Consider the following 25,723-nt stretch of genomic DNA (forward strand, 5'->3'; position numbering starts at 1 on the left):
TCAGAATTTTCTGAAATTTTGTCAGCTGGTGGAAAATGGCGAGCTAGGAAAATTTACCCTTATGACCTGAAACGATTGAAACACTCCTTCCATGATTTTTTGGGCATTTTTCCCGGGAAAATTGTCAAAATGAGTTGATCCGAGAAAAAAGTGGATTTCCTCGAAATTGCCAAAGAAGTTAATTTTTTGTGTTGGTCCATTGGAATTGTCCTGAAATCTAGTTTATATTAGACGAAACCGTTGACAGATAGCTTTTCCCAATTTGAAGAAAACCCACTTTAAAGTTCGCTTCGCTTCCTTATTTTTTTGTAAGCGGAGAACCTTGGCGCAGTGCACGATATGCTTTCGCCTCCCACGCTGCAGGTTGTCAGATCGATTCTGAGCAGGAGAGAAAATGACCATTTGATGAAGTTTTCTAGTCAACGTTTTTTTGTATGTACGCGTTTAAATTCGGCTGTATGTGTGAGTTCTCACACACATGAAAATTACGTTTGTCGTTGTTCAAATAAAAACAGTTCTGAAATGAGGCCAATTAGGCGTTGAGATTGCTCATTTGGCGTGCCTAAGATTTCTTTGTTGTAGAACATTTAATTCAGAAATAGAACAATTGATTAATGTGTGCGTTTTGGCCTGGCAGCGCAAATGAAGAGAAGTTGAAGAGAAGTTTAAAGCGCGTGTACACAAACTGAGTAGAATAGTGGTAACTAAACGTTACACATTGGGGATTGGAATCATAGACTGCATAGTGAGTAGAGGCAATGTTCTAAGTTTGAAATGCTCGAAAAGAGAGGTAACATGGTGCAGTGGTCGAAGATGCGACTTCTAAGCTGGAGGCGTGGGTTCGAATCCCGTCAGAGGCTTACTTTTTTCCTTTTCACCTTTGACACATTTGAGCAGCTTAATTTTGATTCCACTATTGTCTAAAAGCGTGCTAATTGCCATTTAAAACCTTTCATTGACGTTAATCCAAGCAGGAACTGTCTAAGGGGCTTGTCCCCGCCAGACAGTTCCTTTCATAGTCAATAAACAAAGAACCAGCTGTACTATTTTTTCATACCTCGAGCCGGAACGGCAAAAGTTGACAAATGTCGTTTTTAAATAGTTTTCCAATTCCTGCGTGCAGCAGTTCGAAGCTTATACAAGACATCTGCGTGTGTGTGTTTGTTTTTCTTTATCGTGAGAGGAGGGGAGATAATCAGCCAAAAAGAGACGGAAGTCAACAGCAAATGAAGTGTGTTCGAGTGACAGGGGGGGTCTCCTGACCCTGGGGGAACGCCTGCCCCCTAGGTGGTCGCGCGCCGTACGCGCACAAAGCTCTCTTTGGCGGCGGGGTAGGGGCCCTGCCGGCTTAGGCATAATCTAACGCTTATTCCGATTTTCAGATTATGCGATTTCTCGGATTGCACCCGTAGGAATTGGCTGAAATTTTGCATGCAGGTCCGAATGGTAAAATGAAGGGCAGCAATCCTTATGACTCGAGAAGATTGAAACAATCCTTCCATGGTTTTTGGGCACTTTTCCATTTTGAAGGAGTGAAAAACAGGTGGCCTGAGAAAAAGTGCTTTTTTCTCAAAATTGACAAAGAAGTTGATTTTTTGAATTGGTTCAATGAAATTGTCCTGAGATCTAGTTTATATCAGACGAAACCGTTGAAAAATAGCTTTTCCCAGTTTGAAGAAAACCCACTTTAAAGTTCGCCCCACTTCCTTATTTTTTTGTAAGCGGAGAAAGTCGGCATAGTGCACGATACGCGTTCGCCTCCCACGCTGCAGGTTGTCAGATCGATTCTGAGCAGGAGAGAAAAGGACCATTGAATGAAGTGCTCTTTGGAGTCAACGTGTTTTCTTACGTGCGCGTTTCAATTTTGCTGCATGTGTGAGTTCTCAAACACATCAATTTTCCGTTTGTTGTTGTTCAAAGAAAAGCAGTTCGTAAATGAGGCCAATCAGGCGTTGAGATTGCTCAATTGGCGTACCTATGTTCTCTTTGATTGTAAGACATTTATTTCAGAAATCGAAGAAGTGATTAATGCGTGCGTTTTGGCCCGTGAGCAGAAATTAGATGTCTCAGTCCGTCGCCCACTGGTGATTGTCATTGTTGAAGAGCGGTTTAAAGCGCGTGTACTCAAACTGCTGCGTAGCGCAGTGGTTACTAGACGTTACACACTGTGGATTGGAAACGTAGACTGCATAGTGAGTTGAGGCATTGTTGTAACTTTGAAATGATTGAAATCAGAGCTAACGTGGTCTAGTGGTTGGAGGTGAGACTTCTACGATGGAGGAGCGGGTTCGAATCCCGCCGAGACAAATTTATTTTTTCGCTTTATGTTTGACAAATTTGAGCAGCTTAATTTTGATTCTACCATTGTCTAAAAACGTGCTAAAGGCTATTTAAATTATATTTTCTACTTCAAACCAAACAGGAACTGTCTAAGGGGCTTGTCCCCCGCCAGACAGTTCCCTTCATAGTCAATCGATAACGAACCATATGTACTGCTACTTCCTAAACCGAGCCGGAACGGCTCGAATTGACAAGCGTCGTTTCTAAATAGCTTTTCAATTTCCTGCGTGCTGGAGTTCGAGGCTTCTCCAAGACGTCTGCGTGAGCGTGTTTCTGTGGGTTTTTTGTCTGTACGTTGAAGGGAGATAATGAGACGTCAACAGCACTAATGGAAGGATCGAGTGATTCAGGGGGAACTCCTGACCCTGGGGGGAACTCCTGACGTGCTAGGTGGTCGCGCGCCGTACGCGCACAAAGCTCTCTTTGGCGGCGGGGTAGGGGCCCTGCCGGCTTAGGCATAATCTAACGCTTATTCCGATTTTCAGATTATGCGATTTCTCGGATTGCACCCGTAGGAATTGGCTGAAATTTTGCATGCAGGTCCGAATGGTAAAATGAAGGGCAGCGATCCCTATGACTCGAGAAGATTGAAACAATCCTTCCATGGTTTTTGGGCACTTTTCCATTTTGAAGGAGTGAAAAACAGGTGGCCTGAGAAAAAGTGCTTTTTTCTCAAAATTGACAAAGAAGTTGATTTTTTGAATTGGTTCAATGAAATTGTCCTGAGATCTAGTTTATATCAGACGAAACCGTTGAAAAATAGCTTTTCCCAGTTTGAAGAAAACCCACATTAAAGTTCGCCCCACTTCCTTATTTTTTTGTAAGCGGAGAAAGTCGGCATAGTGCACGATACGCGTTCGCCTCCCACGCTGCAGGTTGTCAGATCGATTCTGAGCAGGAGAGAAAAGGACCATTGAATGAAGTGCTCTTTGGAGTCAACGTGTTTTCTTACGTGCGCGTTTCAATTTTGCTGCATGTGTGAGTTCTCAAACACATCAATTTTCCGTTTGTTGTTGTTCAAAGAAAAGCAGTTCGTAAATGAGGCCAATCAGGCGTTGAGATTGCTCAATTGGCGTACCTTTGTTCTCTTTGATTGTAAGACATTTATTTCAGAAATCGAAGAAGTGATTAATGCGTGCGTTTTGGCCCGTGAGCAGAAATTAGATGTCTCAGTCCGTCGCCCACTGGTGATTGTCATTGTTGAAGAGCGGTTTAAAGCGCGTGTACTCAAACTGCTGCGTAGCGCAGTGGTTACTAGACGTTACACACTGTGGATTGGAAACGTAGACTGCATAGTGAGTTGAGGCATTGTTGTAACTTTGAAATGATTGAAATCAGAGCTAACGTGGTCTAGTGGTTGGAGGTGAGACTTCTACGATGGAGGAGCGGGTTCGAATCCCGCCGAGACAAATTTATTTTTTCGCTTTATGTTTGACAAATTTGAGCAGCTTAATTTTGATTCTACCATTGTCTAAAAACGTGCTATAGGCTATTTAAATTATATTTTCTACTTCAAACCAAACAGGAACTGTCTAAGGGGCTTGTCCCCCGCCAGACAGTTCCCTTCATAGTCAATCGATAACGAACCATATGTACTGCTACTTCCTAACCCGAGCCGGAACGGCTCGAATTGACAAGCGTCGTTTCTAAATAGCTTTTCAATTTCCTGCGTGCTGGAGTTCGAGGCTTCTCCAAGACGTCTGCGTGAGCGTGTTTCTGTGGGTTTTTTGTCTGTACGTTGAAGGGAGATAATGAGACGTCAACAGCACTAATGGAAGGATCGAGTGATTCAGGGGGAACTCCTGACCCTGGGGGGAACTCCTGACGTGCTAGGTGGTCGCGCGCCGTACGCGCACAAAGCTCTCTTTGGCGGCGGGGTAGGGGCCCTGCCGGCTTAGGCATAATCTAACGCTTATTCCGATTTTCAGATTATGCGATTTCTCGGATTGCACCCGTAGGAATTGGCTGAAATTTTGCATGCAGGTCCGAATGGTAAAATGAAGGGCAGCGATCCTTATGACTCGAGAAGATTGAAACAATCCTTCCATGGTTTTTGGGCACTTTTCCATTTTGAAGGAGTGAAAAACAGGTGGCCTGAGAAAAAGTGCTTTTTTCTCAAAATTGACAAAGAAGTTGATTTTTTGAATTGGTTCAATGAAATTGTCCTGAGATCTAGTTTATATCAGACGAAACCGTTGAAAAATAGCTTTTCCCAGTTTGAAGAAAACCCACTTTAAAGTTCGCCCCACTTCCTTATTTTTTTGTAAGCGGAGAAAGTCGGCATAGTGCACGATACGCGTTCGCCTCCCACGCTGCAGGTTGTCAGATCGATTCTGAGCAGGAGAGAAAAGGACCATTGAATGAAGTGCTCTTTGGAGTCAACGTGTTTTCTTACGTGCGCGTTTCAATTTTGCTGCATGTGTGAGTTCTCAAACACATCAATTTTCCGTTTGTTGTTGTTCAAAGAAAAGCAGTTCGTAAATGAGGCCAATCAGGCGTTGAGATTGCTCAATTGGCGTACCTATGTTCTCTTTGATTGTAAGACATTTATTTCAGAAATCGAAGAAGTGATTAATGCGTGCGTTTTGGCCCGTGAGCAGAAATTAGATGTCTCAGTCCGTCGCCCACTGGTGATTGTCATTGTTGAAGAGCGGTTTAAAGCGCGTGTACTCAAACTGCTGCGTAGCGCAGTGGTTACTAGACGTTACACACTGTGGATTGGAAACGTAGACTGCATAGTGAGTTGAGGCATTGTTGTAACTTTGAAATGATTGAAATCAGAGCTAACGTGGTCTAGTGGTTGGAGGTGAGACTTCTACGATGGAGGAGCGGGTTCGAATCCCGCCGAGACAAATTTATTTTTTCGCTTTATGTTTGACAAATTTGAGCAGCTTAATTTTGATTCTACCATTGTCTAAAAACGTGCTATAGGCTATTTAAATTATATTTTCTACTTCAAACCAAACAGGAACTGTCTAAGGGGCTTGTCCCCCGCCAGACAGTTCCCTTCATAGTCAATCGATAACGAACCATATGTACTGCTACTTCCTAACCCGAGCCGGAACGGCTCGAATTGACAAGCGTCGTTTCTAAATAGCTTTTCAATTTCCTGCGTGCTGGAGTTCGAGGCTTCTCCAAGACGTCTGCGTGAGCGTGTTTCTGTGGGTTTTTTGTCTGTACGTTGAAGGGAGATAATGAGACGTCAACAGCACTAATGGAAGGATCGAGTGATTCAGGGGGAACTCCTGACCCTGGGGGGAACTCCTGACGTGCTAGGTGGTCGCGCGCCGTACGCGCTCAAAACTCTTTTTGGCAGCGGGGTAGGGGCCCTGCTGGCTTAGGCAGAATCTAACTTCTCCCTCCAGTTTCAGATTAAGCGATTTCTCGGATTGCACCCGTAGGAATTGGCTGAAATTTTGCATGCAGGTCCGAATGGTAAAATGAAGGGCAGCGATCCTTATGACGCGAGAAGATTGAAACAATCCTTCCATGGTTTTTGGGCATTTTTCCATTTTCAAGGAGAGGAAAACGGCTGGTCTGAGAAAAAGTGCATTTTTCTCAAAATTGAAAAAGAAGTTAATTTTTTGAGTTGATCCCTTGAAATTGTACTGAGGTCTAGTTTATATTAGACGAAACCGTTGACAGATAGCTTTTCCCAGTTTGAAGAAAACTCACTTTAAAGTTCGCCCCAATTCCTTACTTTTTTGTAAGCGGAGAAAGTCGGCACAGTGCGCGATATGCGTTCGCCTCCCACGCTGCAGGTTGTCAGATCGATTCTGAGCAGGAGAGAAAAGGACCATTGAATGAAGTGTTCTCTCTAGTCAACGTGTTTTCTTACGTGCGCGTTTCAATTCTGCTGCATGTGTGAGTTCTCAAACACATCAGTTTGTTGTTGTTCAAAGAAAAGCAGTTCGTAAATGAGGCCAATTAGGCGTTGAGATTGCTCAATTGTTGTACCTATGTTCTCTTTGATTGTAGAACATTTATTTCAGAATTCGAAGAAGTGATTAATGCATGCGTTTTGGCCCGTGAGCAGAAATGAGATGTCTCAGTCCGTCGCCCACTGGTGATTGTCATTGCTGAAGAGCGATTTAAAGCGCGTGTACTCAAACTGCGTAGCACAGTGGCTACTAGACGTTACACAATTTGGATTGGAAACGTAGACTGCATAGTGAATTGAGGCATTGTTATAACTTTGAAATGATTGAAATCAGAGCTAACGTGGTCTAGTGGTTGGAGGTGAGACTTCTACGATGGAGGAGTGGGTTCGAATCCCGTCGGGACTTAATTTTTTTGCGTTTTTTTTACGCACTTGAGCAGCTTAGTTTTGATTCTACCATTGTCTAGAAACGTGCTATAGGCTATTTATATTATTTGTTCGACTTCAAACCAAACAGGAACTGTCTAAGGGGCTTGTCCCCCGCCAGACAGTTCCCTTCATAGTCAATCAATAAGGAACCATATGTACTGCTGCTTCCTAAATCGAGCCGGAGCGGCTCGAATTTACAAGCGTCGTTTCTAAATAGCTTTTCAATTTCCTGCGTGCTGGAGTGTTCGGGTCATCTCCAAGACGTCTGCGTGAGCGTGTTTCTGTGGGTTTTTTGTCTGTACGTTGAAGGGAGATAATGAGACGTCAACAGCACAAATGAAGGATCGAGTGATTCAAGGGGAACTCCTGATGGGGGGGAACTCCTGACGTGCTAGGTGGTCGCGCGCCGTACGCGCACAAAGCTCTCTTTGGCGGCGGGGTAGGGGCCCTGCCGGCTTAGGCATAATCTAACGCTTATTCCGATTTTCAGATTATGCGATTTCTCGGATTGCACCCGTAGGAATTGGCTGAAATTTTGCATGCAGGTCCGAATGGTAAAATGAAGGGCAGCGATCCCTATGACTCGAGAAGATTGAAACAATCCTTCCATGGTTTTTGGGCACTTTTCCATTTTGAAGGAGTGAAAAACAGGTGGCCTGAGAAAAAGTGCTTTTTTCTCAAAATTGACAAAGAAGTTGATTTTTTGAATTGGTTCAATGAAATTGTCCTGAGATCTAGTTTATATCAGACGAAACCGTTGAAAAATAGCTTTTCCCAGTTTGAAGAAAACCCACTTTAAAGTTCGCCCCACTTCCTTATTTTTTTGTAAGCGGAGAAAGTCGGCATAGTGCACGATACGCGTTCGCCTCCCACGCTGCAGGTTGTCAGATCGATTCTGAGCAGGAGAGAAAAGGACCATTGAATGAAGTGCTCTTTGGAGTCAACGTGTTTTCTTACGTGCGCGTTTCAATTTTGCTGCATGTGTGAGTTCTCAAACACATCAATTTTCCGTTTGTTGTTGTTCAAAGAAAAGCAGTTCGTAAATGAGGCCAATCAGGCGTTGAGATTGCTCAATTGGCGTACCTATGTTCTCTTTGATTGTAAGACATTTATTTCAGAAATCGAAGAAGTGATTAATGCGTGCGTTTTGGCCCGTGAGCAGAAATTAGATGTCTCAGTCCGTCGCCCACTGGTGATTGTCATTGTTGAAGAGCGGTTTAAAGCGCGTGTACTCAAACTGCTGCGTAGCGCAGTGGTTACTAGACGTTACACACTGTGGATTGGAAACGTAGACTGCATAGTGAGTTGAGGCATTGTTGTAACTTTGAAATGATTGAAATCAGAGCTAACGTGGTCTAGTGGTTGGAGGTGAGACTTCTACGATGGAGGAGCGGGTTCGAATCCCGCCGAGACAAATTTATTTTTTCGCTTTATGTTTGACAAATTTGAGCAGCTTAATTTTGATTCTACCATTGTCTAAAAACGTGCTATAGGCTATTTAAATTATATTTTCTACTTCAAACCAAACAGGAACTGTCTAAGGGGCTTGTCCCCCGCCAGACAGTTCCCTTCATAGTCAATCGATAACGAACCATATGTACTGCTACTTCCTAACCCGAGCCGGAACGGCTCGAATTGACAAGCGTCGTTTCTAAATAGCTTTTCAATTTCCTGCGTGCTGGAGTTCGAGGCTTCTCCAAGACGTCTGCGTGAGCGTGTTTCTGTGGGTTTTTTGTCTGTACGTTGAAGGGAGATAATGAGACGTCAACAGCACTAATGGAAGGATCGAGTGATTCAGGGGGAACTCCTGACCCTGGGGGGAACTCCTGACGTGCTAGGTGGTCGCGCGCCGTACGCGCACAAAGCTCTCTTTGGCGGCGGGGTAGGGGCCCTGCCGGCTTAGGCATAATCTAACGCTTATTCCGATTTTCAGATTATGCGATTTCTCGGATTGCACCCGTAGGAATTGGCTGAAATTTTGCATGCAGGTCCGAATGGTAAAATGAAGGGCAGCGATCCTTATGACTCGAGAAGATTGAAACAATCCTTCCATGGTTTTTGGGCACTTTTCCATTTTGAAGGAGTGAAAAACAGGTGGCCTGAGAAAAAGTGCTTTTTTCTCAAAATTGACAAAGAAGTTGATTTTTTGAATTGGTTCAATGAAATTGTCCTGAGATCTAGTTTATATCAGACGAAACCGTTGAAAAATAGCTTTTCCCAGTTTGAAGAAAACCCACTTTAAAGTTCGCCCCACTTCCTTATTTTTTTGTAAGCGGAGAAAGTCGGCATAGTGCACGATACGCGTTCGCCTCCCACGCTGCAGGTTGTCAGATCGATTCTGAGCAGGAGAGAAAAGGACCATTGAATGAAGTGCTCTTTGGAGTCAACGTGTTTTCTTACGTGCGCGTTTCAATTTTGCTGCATGTGTGAGTTCTCAAACACATCAATTTTCCGTTTGTTGTTGTTCAAAGAAAAGCAGTTCGTAAATGAGGCCAATCAGGCGTTGAGATTGCTCAATTGGCGTACCTATGTTCTCTTTGATTGTAAGACATTTATTTCAGAAATCGAAGAAGTGATTAATGCGTGCGTTTTGGCCCGTGAGCAGAAATTAGATGTCTCAGTCCGTCGCCCACTGGTGATTGTCATTGTTGAAGAGCGGTTTAAAGCGCGTGTACTCAAACTGCTGCGTAGCGCAGTGGTTACTAGACGTTACACACTGTGGATTGGAAACGTAGACTGCATAGTGAGTTGAGGCATTGTTGTAACTTTGAAATGATTGAAATCAGAGCTAACGTGGTCTAGTGGTTGGAGGTGAGACTTCTACGATGGAGGAGCGGGTTCGAATCCCGCCGAGACAAATTTATTTTTTCGCTTTATGTTTGACAAATTTGAGCAGCTTAATTTTGATTCTACCATTGTCTAAAAACGTGCTATAGGCTATTTAAATTATATTTTCTACTTCAAACCAAACAGGAACTGTCTAAGGGGCTTGTCCCCCGCCAGACAGTTCCCTTCATAGTCAATCGATAACGAACCATATGTACTGCTACTTCCTAACCCGAGCCGGAACGGCTCGAATTGACAAGCGTCGTTTCTAAATAGCTTTTCAATTTCCTGCGTGCTGGAGTTCGAGGCTTCTCCAAGACGTCTGCGTGAGCGTGTTTCTGTGGGTTTTTTGTCTGTACGTTGAAGGGAGATAATGAGACGTCAACAGCACTAATGGAAGGATCGAGTGATTCAGGGGGAACTCCTGACCCTGGGGGGAACTCCTGACGTGCTAGGTGGTCGCGCGTGACAGCGCCAAATAGTCTCATTGAGGCGGCGGGGTAGGGGCCCTGCCGGCTTAGTCACAGAAATCTGACTCTTACCTCCAACTCCAAGCGGAGCGATTTCTCGGATTGCACCCGTAGGAATTGGCTGAAATTTTGCATGCAGGTCCGAATGGTAAAATGAAGGGCAGCGATTCTTATGACTCGAGAAGATTGAAACAATCCTTCCATGGTTTTTGGGCATTTTTCCATTTTGAAGGAGTGGAAAACAGCTGGTCTGAGAAAAAGTGCATTTTTCTCAAAATTGAAAAAGAAGTTAATTTTTTGAGTTGGTCCATTGAAATTGTCCTGAGATCTAGTTTATATTAGACGAAACCGTTGAAAGATAGCTTTTCCCAGTTTGAAGAAAATTCAGTTTAAAGTTCGCCCCACTTAGTTATTTTTTTGTAAGCGGAGAAAGTCGGCAGAGTGCGCGATATGCGTTCGCCTCCCACGCTGCAGGTTGTCAGATCGATTCTGAGCAGGAGAGCAAACGACCATTGAATGAAGCGCTCTTTCTAGTCAACGTGTTTTCTTACGTGCGCGTTTCAATTCTGCTGCATGTGTGAAATCTCAAACACATCAATATTCAGTTTGTCGTTGTTCAAAGAAAAGCAGTTCGTAAATGAGGCCAATTCGCAAACGCCCTGAGATGGCTCAATTGGCGTACCTATGTATTCTTTGAATGTAGAACATTTACTCCAGAATTAGAAGAATTGATTAATGCGAGCGTTTAGGCCCGTGAGCAGAAATGAGATGTCTCAGTCCGTCGTCCGCTGGTGATTGTCATTGTTGGAGAGCGGTTTAAAGCGCGTGTAAACAAACTGCGTAGCACTGGTTACTAGACGTTACACACTGAGGATTGAAAACATAGACTGCATAGTGAGTTGAGGCATTGTTCTAACTTTGAAATGATTGAAGTCAGAGCTGACGTGGTCTAGTGGTTGAAGGTGAGACTTCTACGATGGAGGAGTGGGTTCGAATCCCGTCGGGACCGAAATTTTTTTGTTTTATGTTTGACACACTTTAGCAGCTTAATTTTGATTCTACCATTGTCTAAAAACGTGCTATAGGCTATTTATATTGTTTTTCGACTTCAAACCAAACAGGAACTGTCTAAGGGGCTTGTCCCCGCCAGACAGTTCCCTTCATAGTCAATGCATAACGAACCATATGTACTGCTGCTTCCTAACCCGAGCCGGAACGGCTCGAATTGACAAGCGTCGTTTTTATATAGCTCTGCAATTTCCAGCGCTCTGGAGTTCGAGGCTTCGCCAAGACGTCTGCGTGAGCCTGTTTCTTTGTGTTTTTTGTATGTATGTTGTGTGGAAGGCAAATAATGATACGTCAACAGCACAAACGGAAGGATCGAGTGACAGGGGGAACTCCTGATATGGGGGGAACGCCTGCTTTGCTAGGTGGTCGCGCGCTCATTGCTAAAGTCAGGCTTGTACGACGGGGTAGGGGCCCCGGATGTTTTATTGTACGAGTTGCGGGTACCTCAAATTTTCGCCGCGACGAGTTCTCGAATTGCACCCATCAGAATTTTCTGAAAATTTGTCAGCTGGTGGGAAATGGCGAGTTAGGAACTTTTACCCTTATGACCCGAAACGATTGAAACACTCCTTCCATGGTTTTTTGGGCATTTTTCCCGGAAAAATCGTTAAAATGAGCTTATCTGAGAAAAAGTGGATTTTCTCAAAATTGCCAACGAAGTTAATTTATTGTGTTGGTCCATAGGAATTGTCCTGAAATCTAGTTTATATTAGACAAAACCGTTGACAGATAGCTTTTCCCAATTTGAAGAAAACCCACTTTAAAGTTCGCTCCGCTTCCTTATTTTTTTGTAAGCGGATAACCTTGGCGCAGTGCATGATATGCTTTCGCCTCCCACGCTGCAGGTTGTCAGATCGATTCTGAGCAGGAGAGAAAATGACCATTTGATGAAGTTTTCTAGTCAAAGTGTTTTCGTATGTGCGCGTTTAAATTCGGCTGCATTTGTGAGTTTTCACACACATGAAAATTACGTTTGTCGTTGTTCAAAGAAAAACAGTTCTGAAATGAGGCCAATTAGGCGTTGAGATTGCTCAATTGGAGTACCTATGTTCTCTTTGATTGTAGAACATTTATTTCAGAAATCGAAGAAGTGATTAATGCGTGCGTTTTGGCTCGTGAGCAGAAATGAGATGTCTCAGTCCGTCTTGTTGAAGGGCGGTTTAAAGCGCGTCTACACAAACTGCGTTGCTCAGTGGTGTTACTAGACGTTACACACTGTGGATTGGAAACGTAGACTGCATAGTGAGTTGAGGCATTGTTCTAGCTTTGAAATGATCGAAATCAGAAGTAACATGGTTCAGTGGTTCAAGGTTGGACTTCAACGATGGAGGCGTGGGTTCGAGTCCCGTCATAGGCCTACTTTTTTGCTTTTCACATTTGACACATTTGAGGAGCTTAATTTTGATTCTACCAGTGTCTAAACACGTGCTATTTGCCATTTTTGTTGTTTTCTTGACGTTAATCCAAGCAGGAACTGTCTAAGGGGCTTGTCCCGCCAGACAGTTCCCTCAATAGTCAATAGACAAAGAACCATCTATACTGCTCGTTCATTTCCCGAGCCGGAACGGCTCAAACTGACAAACGTCGTTTCTAAAGAGCTTTTTCTGCGTGCTGGAGTTCGAGGCTTCTCCAAGACGTCTGCCTTAGCGTGTGTGTGTGTTCTTTTTTGGTTTGTGGATTGATTGGAGGGGGGATCATGGAACAAATGAACATCAACAGCTTAAATGGAAGGATCGAGTGATTCAGGGGGAACTCCTGAAGGGGGGGAACGCCTGCCCCCCTAGGTGGTCGCGTGCTCTTTGCTAAAGTCAGGCTTGTACGACGGGGTAGGGGCCCCGGATGTTTTATTGTACAGGTTGCATTAACCTCAAATTTTGGGGCGGTCAAGTTCTCGAATTGCACCCGTCAGAATTTTCTGAAATTTTGTCAGCTGGTGGGAAATGGCGAGTTAGGAACATTTACCCTTATGACCCGAAACGATTGAAACACTCCTTCCATGGTTTTTTGGGCATTTTTCCCGGGAAAATCGTTAAAATGAGTTGATCCGAGAAAAAGTGGATTTTCTCAAAATAGCCAAAGAAGTTAATTTTTTGTGTTGGTCCATTAGAATTGTCCTGAAATCTAGTTTATATTAGACGAAACCGTTGACAGATAGCTTTTCCCAATTTGGAGAAAACCCACTTTAAAGTTCGCCCCGCTTCCTTATTTTCTTGTAAGCGGAGAACCTCGGCGCAGTGCACGATATGCGTTCGCCTCCCACGCTTCAGGTTGTCAGATCGATTCTGAGCAGGAGAGAAAAAGACCACTGAAAGAATTTTTCTAGTCAACGTGTTGTTTTTTGTGCGCGTTTCAATTCTGCTGAATGTGTGAGTTCTCAAACATATGAAAATTCCGTTTGTTGTCGTTCAAAGAAAAACAGTTTGGAAATGAGGCCAATTAGGCGTTGAGATTGCTCACCTGGCGTGCCTATGATTTCTGTGATTGAAGAACATTTGTTTAATAAAAAATACAGTTGGTTAATGCGTGCGTTTTGGCCTGGCAGCGCAAATGAAGAGAAATTGAAGAGAAGTTTAAAGGGCGTGTACACAAACTGCGTAGCACAGTGGTTACTAAACGTTACACATTGGTGATTGGAATCATAGACTGCATAGTTAATACAGGCAATGTAAAAATGCTTGCAATCAGAAGTAGCATGGTCTAGTGGTTGAAGATGAGACTTCTATGATGGAGGCGTGGGTTCGAATCCCGTCAGACTCGTACTTTTTTGCTTTCAACTTTGACATCTTTGAGGAGCATAAATTTGATTCTACCAGTGTCTAAACATGCGCTCTTTGCTATATATATCATTTTCTTTACTTTAAACCAAACAGGAACTGTCTAAGGGGCTTGTCCCCCGCCAGACAGTTCCTTCGATAGTCAATCGACAAAGAACCATCTATACTGTTTCTTCTTAACTCGAGCCGGAACGGCTCAAACTTACAAACGTCGTTTCTAAATAGCTTTTTCTGCGTGCTGGCGTTCGAGGAGTCTACAAGACGTCTGCGCGTGCGCGTGTGTGTTTTTCTGTTTTGTGAGTTGGGGGAAAGAATGAACCAAAAAGAGACGGACGTCAACAGCACAAATGGGAGGATCGAGGGATTCAGGGGGAACTCCTGAAGGGGGGAACGCCTGCCCCCCTAGGTGGTCGCGCGCCATACGCGTTCAAAGCTCTCTTTGGCGGCGGGGTAGGGGCCCCTGCCGGCTTAGGCATAAAGCTAACGCGTCCCTCAAAAAAAAGTTTGGGCGATTTCTCGGATTGCACCCGTAGGAATTGGCTGAAATTTTGCATGCAGGTCCGAATGGTAAAATGAAGGGCAGCGATCCTTATGACTCGAGAAGATTGAAACAATCCTTCCATGGTTTTTGGGCATTTTTCCATTTTCAAGGAGTGGAAAACGGCTGGTCTGAGAAAAAGTGCATTTTTTTCAAAATTGACAATTAAGTTGATTTTTTGAGTTGTTCCATTGAAATTGTCCTGAGATCTAGTTTATATTAGACGAAACCGTTGAAAGATAGCTTTTCCCAGTTTGGAGAAAACTCACTTTAAAGTTCGCCCCACTTCCTTATTTTTTTGTAAGCGGAGAAAGTCGGCACAGTGCGCGATATGCGTTCGCCTCCCACGCTGCAGGTTGTCAGATCGATCCTGAGCAGGAGAGAAAACGACGACCATTGAATGAAGTGCTGTTTCTAGTCAACGTGTGTTTTTACGTGCGCGTTTCAATTCTGCTGCATGTGTGAGTTCTCAAACACATGAATTTTCGGTTTGTTGTTGTTCAAAGAAAAGCAGTTCGTAAATGAGCCTAATTAGGCGTTGAGATTGCTCAATTGGCGTACCTATGTTTTCTTTGAGTGTAGAATATTTACTCCAGAAATAGAAGAATTGATTAATGCGAGCGTTTTGGCCCGTTAGCAGAAATGGGATATCTCAGTCCGTCGTCCGCTGGTGATTGTCATTTTTGAAGAGCGGTTTAAAGCGCGTGTAAACAAACTGCGTAGAACAGTGTTTTGTAGATGTTACACACTTTGGGTTGAAAACGTAGACTGCATAGTGAGTTTGAGGCATTGTTCTAACTTTGAACGAGTGAAATCAGAGCTAACGTGGTCTAGTGGTTGAAGGTGAGACTTCTACGATGGAGGAGTGGGTTCGAATCCCGTCGGGACCTAATTTTTTTTGCGTTTTATGTTTGACACACTTGAGCAGCTTAATTTTGATTCTACCATTGTCTAAAAACGTGCTATAGGCTATTTATATTATTTTTTCGACTTCAAACCGAACAGGAACTGTCTTAGGGGCTTGTCCCCCGCCAGACAGTTCCCTCAATAGTCAATTGAAAATGAACCATCTGTACTGCTTCCTCCTACTACGAGCCGGAACGGCTCAAACCTACAAAACGTCGCCTCAAATAGATTTCCGACTTCCAGCGTGCTGCTGTTCGAGGCTCCTACATCTGAGTGTGTGTGTTTTTTCTTTATTGTGAGTGGAGGGGAGATAATCAACCAAAAAGGCGACGGAACAAAACTCAATTTTGAGTGACATGGGGGCGAATTGCTGACCCTGGGGGAACTCCTGACCCTGGGGGAACGCCTGACCCCTAGGTGGTCGCGCGTGACAGCGCCAAATAGTCTCATATAGTCGGCGGGGTAGGGGCCCTGCCGGCTTAGTCACAGAAAGCTGACTCTTACCTCCAAATCCAAGCGGAGCGATTTCTCGGATTGCACCCGTAGGAATTGGCTGAAATTTTGCATGCAGGTCCGAATGGTAAAATGAAGGGCAGCGATCCTTATGACTCGAGAAGATTGAAACAATCCTTCCATGGTTTTTGGGCATTTTTCCATTTTGAAGGAGTGGAAAACAGCTGGTCTGAGAAAAAGTGCAATTTTCTCAAAATTGAAAAAGAAGTTAATTTTTTGAATTGGTCCATTAAAATTGTCCTGAGATCTAGTTTATATTAGACGAAACCGTTGAAAGATAGCTTTTCCCAGTTTGAAGAAAACCCACTTTAAAGTTCGACCCAATTGCTTATTTTTTTGTAAGCGGAGAAAGTCGGCACAGTGCGCGATATGCGTTCGCATCCCACGCTGCAGGTTGTCAGATCGATTCTGAGCAGGAGAGAAAAGGACCATTGGATGAAGTGTTCTTTCTGGTCCACGTGTTTTCTTACGTGCGCGTTTCAATTCTGCTGCATGTGTGAGTTCTCAAACACATCAATTTTCTGTTTGTTGTTGTTCAAAGAAAAACAGTTCGTAAATGAGGCCAATTAGGCGTTGAGACTGCTCAATTGGCGTACCTATGTTCTCTTTGATTGTAGAACATTTTTTTCAGAAATCGAAGAAGTGACTAATGCGTGTGTTTTGGCCCGTGAGCAGAAATGAGGTGTCTCAGTCCGTCGTCGTCCACTGGTTATTGTCATTGTTGAAGAGCGGCTTGAAGCGCGTGTATATAAACTGCGTAGCACAGTGGTTACTAGACGTTACACACTGATGATTGGGAACGTAGACTGCATAGCGAGTTGATTCATAGTTCTAACTTTGAAATGATTGAAATCAGAGCTAACATGGTGCAGTGGTTGAAGATGCGACTGCTACGATTGAGGCGTGGGTTCGAATCCCGTCGGGTTCCAAATTTTTTTGCGTTCTATGTTTGACATACTTGAGGAGCATAATTTTGTTTCTACCACTGTCTAAAAACGTGCTATTTGCCATTTATATTATTTTATTGACGTTAATCCAAGCAGGAACTGTCTAAGGGGCTTATCCCCCGCCAGACAGTTCCTTTCATAGTCAATCGACAAAGAACCATCCATACTACTGATTCTTCCTACCCCGAGCCGGAACGGCTCAAATTGACAAACATCGTTTCTGAAAATTTTTTGATTTGCTGCGTGCTGGAGTTCGAGGCCTCTGCAAGACATCTGCGTGAGTGTGTGTTGTCTGTCACTATGGTGAGTGGGGAGGAGGAGATAATCGCACAAACAGAGGTTAACACTGCAAAGCGAAAGACAGGGGGTTCGAGTGACAGGGGGGAACTCCTGACCCTGGGGGGAACGCCTGCCCCCCTAGGTGGTCGCGCGCCGTACGCGCACAAAGCTCTCTTTGGCGGCGGGGTAGGGGCCCTGCCGGCTTAGGCATAATCTAACGCTTATTCCGATTTTCAGATTATGCGATTTCTCGGATTGCACCCGTAGGAATTGGCTGAAATTTTGCATGCAGGTCCGAATGGTAAAATGAAGGGCAGCGATCCTTATGACTCGAGAAGATTGAAACAATCCTTCCATGGTTTTTGGGCACTTTTCCATTTTGAAGGAGTGAAAAACAGGTGGCCTGAGAAAAAGTGCTTTTTTCTCAAAATTGACAAAGAAGTTGATTTTTTGAATTGGTTCAATGAAATTGTCCTGAGATCTAGTTTATATCAGACGAAACCGTTGAAAAATAGCTTTTCCCAGTTTGAAGAAAACCCACTTTAAAGTTCGCCCCACTTCCTTATTTTTTTGTAAGCGGAGAAAGTCGGCATAGTGCACGATACGCGTTCGCCTCCCACGCTGCAGGTTGTCAGATCGATTCTGAGCAGGAGAGAAAAGGACCATTGAATGAAGTGCTCTTTGGAGTCAACGTGTTTTCTTACGTGCGCGTTTCAATTTTGCTGCATGTGTGAGTTCTCAAACACATCAATTTTCCGTTTGTTGTTGTTCAAAGAAAAGCAGTTCGTAAATGAGGCCAATCAGGCGTTGAGATTGCTCAATTGGCGTACCTATGTTCTCTTTGATTGTAAGACATTTATTTCAGAAATCGAAGAAGTGATTAATGCGTGCGTTTTGGCCCGTGAGCAGAAATTAGATGTCTCAGTCCGTCGCCCACTGGTGATTGTCATTGTTGAAGAGCGGTTTAAAGCGCGTGTACTCAAACTGCTGCGTAGCGCAGTGGTTACTAGACGTTACACACTGTGGATTGGAAACGTAGACTGCATAGTGAGTTGAGGCATTGTTGTAACTTTGAAATGATTGAAATCAGAGCTAACGTGGTCTAGTGGTTGGAGGTGAGACTTCTACGATGGAGGAGCGGGTTCGAATCCCGCCGAGACAAATTTATTTTTTCGCTTTATGTTTGACAAATTTGAGCAGCTTAATTTTGATTCTATCATTGTCTAAAAACGTGCTATAGGCTATTTAAATTATATTTTCTACTTCAAACCAAACAGGAACTGTCTAAGGGGCTTGTCCCCCGCCAGACAGTTCCCTTCATAGTCAATCGATAACGAACCATATGTACTGCTACTTCCTAACCCGAGCCGGAACGGCTCGAATTGACAAGCGTCGTTTCTAAATAGCTTTTCAATTTCCTGCGTGCTGGAGTTCGAGGCTTCTCCAAGACGTCTGCGTGAGCGTGTTTCTGTGGGTTTTTTGTCTGTACGTTGAAGGGAGATAATGAGACGTCAACAGCACTAATGGAAGGATCGAGTGATTCAGGGGGAACTCCTGACCCTGGGGGGAACTCCTGACGTGCTAGGTGGTCGCGCGCCATACGCGTTCAAAGCTCTCTTTGGCGGCGGGGTAGGGGCCCCTGCCGGCTTAGGCATAAAGCTAACGCGTCCCTCAAAAAAAAGTTTGGGCGATTTCTCGAATTGCACCCGTAGGATTTGGCTGAAATTTTGCATGCAGGTCCGAATGGGAAAATAAGGGCCACCAATCCTTATGACCCGAGAAGATTGAAACAATCCTTCCATGGTTTTTGGGCACTTTTCCATTTTCAAGTAGTGGGAAAACAGCTGGTTTGAGAAAAAGAGCATTTTTCTCAAAATTGACAATGAAGTTGATTTTTTGAATTGGTCCATTGAAATTGTCCTGAGATCTAGTTTTTAATAGACAAAACCGTTGAAAGATAGCTTTTCCCAGTTTGAAGAAAACCCACTTTAAAGTTCGACCCAATTCCTTAATTTTTTGTAAGCGGAGAAAGTCGGCACAGTGCGCGATATGCGTTCGCCTCCCACGCTGCAGGTTGTCAGATCGATTCTGAGCAGGAGAGAAAACGACCATTGACTGAAATGCTCTTTCTAGTGAACGTGTTTTCATACGTGCGCGTTTCAGTTCTGCTGCATGTGTGAGTTCTCAAACACATCAATTTTCCGTTTGTTATTGTTCAAACAAAAGCAGTTCGTAAATGAGGCCAATTAGGCTTTGATATTGCTCAATTGGCGTACCTATGTTCTCTTTGACTTATTTCAGAACATTCATTTCAGAAATAGAAGAAGTGATTAATGCGTGCGTTTTGGCCCGTGAGCAGAAATGAGATGTCTCAGTCCGTCGCCCACTGGTGATTGACATTGCTTGCTGAAGAGCGATTTAAAGCGCATGTACACAAACTGCGTAGCACAGTGGCTACTAGACGTTACACACTGTGGATTGGAAACATACACTGCATAGTGAGTTGAGGCATTGTTCTAACTTTGAAATGAATGAAAGCAGAGCTAACGTGGTCTAGTGGTTGAAGGTGAGACTTCTACGATGGAGGAGTGGGTTCGAAACCCGTCGGGACCAATTTTTTTCGTTTTATGTTAGACAAACTTGAGCAGCTTCATTTTGATTCTACCATTGTCTAAAAACGTGCTATAGGCTACTTATATTATTTTTTCGACTTCAAACCAAACAGGAACTGTCTAAGGGGCTTGTCCCCCGCCAGACAGTTCCCTTCATAGTCAATCGATAAAGAACCATATGTACTGCTGCTGCTTCCTAACCCGAGCCGGAACGGCTCACAGTGACAAACGTCGTTTTCAAAAAAATTTCCGATTTCCTGCCTGCTGGAGCTTCGTGTGTCTTTGCGTGTGTTTTTCTGTATTGTGAGTGGAGGGGAGACAATGAACCAAAAATAGACGGATGTCAATAGCACAAAAGGCACGTTCGAGTGAGAGGGGGCAACTCCTGACCGTGGGGGGAACGCCTGCTTTGCTAGGTGGTCGCGCGCCGTACGCGCTCAAAACTCTTTTTGGCAGCGGGGTAGGGGCCCTGCTGGCTTAGGCAGAATCTAACTTCTCCCTCCAGTTTCAGATTAAGCGATTTCTCGGATTGCACCCGTAGGAATTGGCTGAAATTTTGCATGCAGGTCCGAATGGTAAAATGAAGGGCAGCGATCCTTATGACGCGAGAAGATTGAAACAATCCTTCCATGGTTTTTGGGCATTTTTCCATTTTCAAGGAGAGGAAAACGGCTGGTCTGAGAAAAAGTGCATTTTTCTCAAAATTGAAAAAGAAGTTAATTTTTTGAGTTGATCCCTTGAAATTGTACTGAAATTGAAATTGAAATGAATTCCCCGGTTCTCTTATTTATGTAAGTGGTTTCTTCGTTTTGTAGGCGAACACTGTTTCCAAGGAAATTGAGGATAACCGAAATGATAACTCAAAGGCTTCCGTGACGATGGAAATAATGGATGATGGAAGACATCTGGATGATTCCTCGAAACCACCGGAACAACAGGAAATCTCGGAGGCCACAAACAAAGCTAACGAACAAACAAATACAAACGTAAGTGTTGTCTCCTAACCGATATATAGTAAAAAGACCGCTTGCAGATGTCTCGTTCCGAAAATGTTGAATGATAAAGATTTGTTGTTTGTATTTTTTAGGCTGAGGAACGACGTCCAGCTTTGTGCGGAGAATTGTATCGCGTTGTTACCGAGTGTTGTAACGTCTTCTCACCCTCTCAGGAGCATTTACGTGGTTGGTGCGACTTTTGGGATCTTCCCTTTCTCAGTGCTTTTGAGCAGCCAGCTGTTCAGATAATTTATCCTCATCAAACTCGGCCTAGAGGCATACATCATGTGCCTGGTGATGGCGATTGTCTTTTTACAAGCCTAACAACAATAGTCTCTGGTCAGATCTCAGTTGATTCACAGTCAGTCCGCAGACAGGACAGAATGCGCCAACTTCTGTCCAATCTCATTGAAATTCTCCCTATCACTGAGCAACAGTTCTTATTCTACAGCGATTACGTTGCTGACAGTGCAGATTCTTATATACGGCTCTCCAAAATGAGAACACCCGGTGTTTGGGGAGGTGATCTTGAAATTCAAGCCTTTGCTACTGCTTTTCAATTGAATGTTGCAATTTTTTTGGGCGAAGCTGATTTATGGGTTACGATGGAGCCATTAATCAAGTACAGCACAGAAATTCCTTTCATCTATCTTTTGATGCGTTCAAATCATTTTGAACCAGTTACACGTCTTTCGACTGTTCAAAATGCCCAGGAAACTGATAACCAGATTTGTGATGGCTCCGGATTAAGGGAAATACGAAGTGTTGTTTCGGAAATAACAGCCCCAAAGGTGTTTCCCATCAAGATTCCTTTGCCTAATGTGGTTACAAATTGTTTAGAAGCAGAGGGAGAGTTTATTACCACTGAACAGAATAGTGTCATATCCACCAATCTATGTGACGCATGTTGCAGGGTTTCAACTGTTAAGTATCCACTCAACTTGCGAAATGTTGAGATATCGAAAACAAAACGACGCAAATTTGCATCATTGGAAACTTGCGCAGATCTGAAATTGTGCTCTCTCTGCTTCCAGTACTTAACAAAAGAAAAGTGTTCTGGTGCTGAACTATGGGCACTTGCCTGGCCTTGTGTAATTCGATCTCTTTTGCTCAATAACGATCATTGGTGGATGCTTCCAAAGGAGATGAAGCTCAGCTGGAGCGTTCATTTTGAGCCTTCTAGCAAAAGTCCTCCGTCCTTGTTTCTTGACCTGACACAAGAAGTGAATGAATTCTTTGCCTTAATAAACACTTATGAAAGTCAAAAGTTAGTGAAAGCTCTTGAAAAGTTTTCGGAACCAAAAGTTCGCTGCTTTTGTGGTGCATCCGAATTCATCTATGACTGTGGCCTCGTACCCATGAACCATTTGTTCAATTATCTTTTTCCAGATTTCAAGTCTTTTGAAAGCAACTGGAGGACATTCTTGGCACCCATGAGAGGAGACTACTTAACCGCAGTAGACGAATTATTGCCTTTTCAACTTAGGCCTTGCTTACTGGTCAAATCTGAAGGACTGATGATAGCAACATGTAGGAGACATAATGAGGGAAGTAGTCGGCAGATGGTTCACGTTCCCAGGCATCCGACATGCGGAAACTTGAGTCATCCTTTTGATAATCGTTTGGCTCCCTTGATTCCATCTTTACGTGCTGCGTCAACAGTGCGCGTGGGGGCGTTTTCAAACACTTGGACTATTTCTAAAGCAACCGGCGGTTTTTCTGGTGTCGGAGCAATGACTTTATCGAACAACTTCTGCCCTTTGGCAGTAAAGAGCCAGCTACTTATTCCCGGCAAAGAATATATTTTTTTGAGAAAAAGGAGAGACATGTTCGAGAACCTATCGCGTCTAGCAGACGAGTATCACCTGAACCAGAGTTTTATAGACGAATTGAAATGCACTGACTGGGAGATTCCAAGTAACTATGCGGATTACCTAAGAGGCTCATCTTATGTCTCTTTACCAACAATTGCTTCTCTGAAAAACAAGTTTGATTCGGAGCAGGGCGAGGTGCTCATTGCTCCACCTGTTTTACAGCATACGAATCAAATGACCTCTGACAGACTCCTCCTGCCTGCAAAGAGGATTTGCAATAAGAGTCATGGTTTTGCGTGTTTTTGGGTTGCTATACGGAATGTGGACTTATTGAACGAGTTAGTCATTTCTTCGGCTTTGACGTCCGCAGAACCGTTCATTGCCAATTTTTTGACAACTGGAAGTTTTTTCAATTGTGAATCACTGAAGAAGGCACTTTCTCTTCAACTATATTCCCCATTGTGTGCAATTTTCAGATCAATATTCCCAAGCACGTCTGAATGTCTTCATGTTTATTCTACTGATGACCTCATTACCGCATTGTATGAGTTCTCTGGAGCTGTTATTTTCTGTACATGGGACTCAAATCGAGCAACAGATATCAACTTGGACGCTCTTGTGGTCGATTTCACTCTTGCTCTAATTGAGTGGAACCCTAACCGAAACAACAACTATTTAATGGCTCTTAAAATTTCTGCACAATCGACACAATTTTGCTGTCTGAACACGAAGACCATGCAAACAAAAGTTAGCAATGTGGTCGACTGGAAAGGCGTTCGATTCGCTATATTTGTCCGAGGCAAAAATGCTCCAGTTTCTGCTTGTCGATATGTGTCTGGTCAGAACAATTACACTTGTCCCAATCATCAAATTTATCTCTGTACAGATTTTCGAGGTAGTGGATATGATTGCGTTGCGACAGGTTGTCCAAGAAAATCGAAGTGGCGATGTCCGTCTGCCGATTGCCTGTTTTCTTTGTGCGAAACTCACTTGACAGAGGCTTCGAATAAAAATTTTAAATACGAAACCAACAAAAACAAAAAAGTTGTTGAAGACGATGAAGACTTTTCGGCAATTGATTCACAGGAACCCCATCATCGAGAGCTTTGGGACGATTTTGGCAATGATTTGGTTTTTGAGCCACCAATACCAACAACAGATGTTATAGGCGAACATGCCGATACGGATGCCGGTGTTTTGGCGACGCCAATTGAGGTCAACAAAACACAAGACCTAGAATCCATTCCCATTCAGGCGCTCTTTAACAGTTTTACTGCAGTCATGAATCGTCCAAAGTATCCGGTGCAAGCAACAGCTCGAGTGAGACGTTTCTTGCAGTCGTTAGCTGCCAAAATGCCCATGTGTTCCGTTTCTTTGCTACAACCAGAAGCACTTCTCTTTCCTGCTATTTTCTATCATCAGATGAAGGATGGATCTTTTCCAGGCGCGCTCCCGCTTTTCTTGTATTCATTGTCGTCGAAGTGTAATCAGTTGGGGTTTGAGGACATGCTGTTTCATTTTGTTACTAGAATTACTGATCTTTCGCTTTTGACATCATCTTCAATTCCATATATTCAGTACGCCGTTGATTGTCTTATAAACTGCGCACTTGGAAATCAGCACTCCAAAGCCTTCTTCAAGAAAGGTCTACAATCTTTGGTAATAGGTGGAAAGAAGACGCCTTTGTTTCATCGAGAAGTTTCCTTTCAAATTAATGACTCAGAACGATGCGTCAGAGAACTAGCGGCAGCCGTTGCATCTGAACCGCCCACTCTCTTCTTAACACTGACCTGTAATCAAAAAAACTTTCCAGGTATTAGTTCAATCATGTCCAAAGTAAACGAAAAATATAAAAATAGCACAGATGAAGTAAAGAAATCTGCTATTGACAGTATTATGACAACAATTGTCCGTTCTTGGAGTAATTGCGTTCGTTTTCTTGTTGAACATCTGCTAAAAAGTAAGGAACGCATTTTGGGCGAAGTCAAAAAAATTTGGGGCAGAGCTGAGTTCCAGACTACTGTGGGTAACTTGCCTCACTATCACATCCTAATTTGGTCTGATATACAATCGCTCGACTTAGATGAAACAATACAATGCGCTCATAAACATATTATGTGGGCTCTGCAAGGAGTTTTGAAGTCAAATTTGGGCCTTATTGACAACGAAAAAGATATGTACGATTTGTTTGATTTATGTATCAAGATTCACACGCATAAATGTGAGAAGTCAGGCTACCGATGTATGAAACGGATTGATGCGGAAGGTAACAAAGTTTGCCGGACTCCACCTTATCCTGTAAGCAACTGTCATTGGAAAATGCCAATTCAGGTACAATATCCGGAGGAAGCGCTCAAAGTCATGGCGCAAATAGCAATGGCATCTCCGGCTGCTGAGTCTATACCTGGTTGGTTAATTGCTGACGGTGTGATGAAATGTGAGAAATGGATGTATGGAGCGTCAAAAGGCGAGCACATCATACCAACTTGTGCCCATTTGTTTGCGGTGACAAAATCAAGCACAAATTTGCTGGCTTTAACTGGATCTTTTGTTTCCTCTTATCTCACTTATTATGTGACTAAAGTTGAGGAACACGCTTCTGGCCGTATAACACCAAGTCCTGATGGAAAAAATTTTCGTTTGCGTCATGAGGGTATTACGAACCGAGGAATTGCTAATGTTTGTGAGCTTATGAACGCAGATAAAAGTCGCGAGCGAGCAGTTGAAAAAGTAGAATGTACCTTGTTGTCCGTTACCGAAGGGGTTCATTGGCTCTGTCAGCTACCACACGTTTTCAGTAATATGTCATTTATACATATTCAAAATGTTCCTGCTGAGGATCGTTTCGTAGCCTCATCTGTTAAAAGAAGAGTTTCAAAAGTGCTGCAACTGCGCCGCCGCCTTTTCCCGGGAGATGAAATTCGTGGAACAACTTTGTCACAAGATTATATTATTGAAGACTCACTAAACTGTCAGGAGCACTATGACAGCATCACGATTTTTGGACTCCGGTCGCCTGAGCTGCTTTGCATTGACTCTGTTGAAATGTATTTTCGGGCATTCGTTTTAGAAGCATACGATGCAAAAACTTTGGACTTGGAGGCAAGAGCAAGTTCAGGCAGAAGCTGGCCCTGGATTAATTGTTTTGGTAAGCGAGAGCGACTGCGTCGGATAGCTGCTGAGAACTTGCTTCAGTTCCTGGCCAATCGTCCTCAGACTGACAAGGTAATATATGTTCGGAACATAGTTACCAGCAACCTCAACGACATTGGCCTGGAGAATGATTGGATTACAGACGAGGGGACACTTATTCCTGAGATAGTTTTTAAAAA

The sequence above is a fragment of the Convolutriloba macropyga genome, chromosome 10 (genome assembly GCF_964194025.1).
Source record: "Convolutriloba macropyga chromosome 10, txConMacr16.3, whole genome shotgun sequence".
Taxonomy (NCBI): Eukaryota; Metazoa; Xenacoelomorpha; order Acoela; family Convolutidae; genus Convolutriloba; species Convolutriloba macropyga.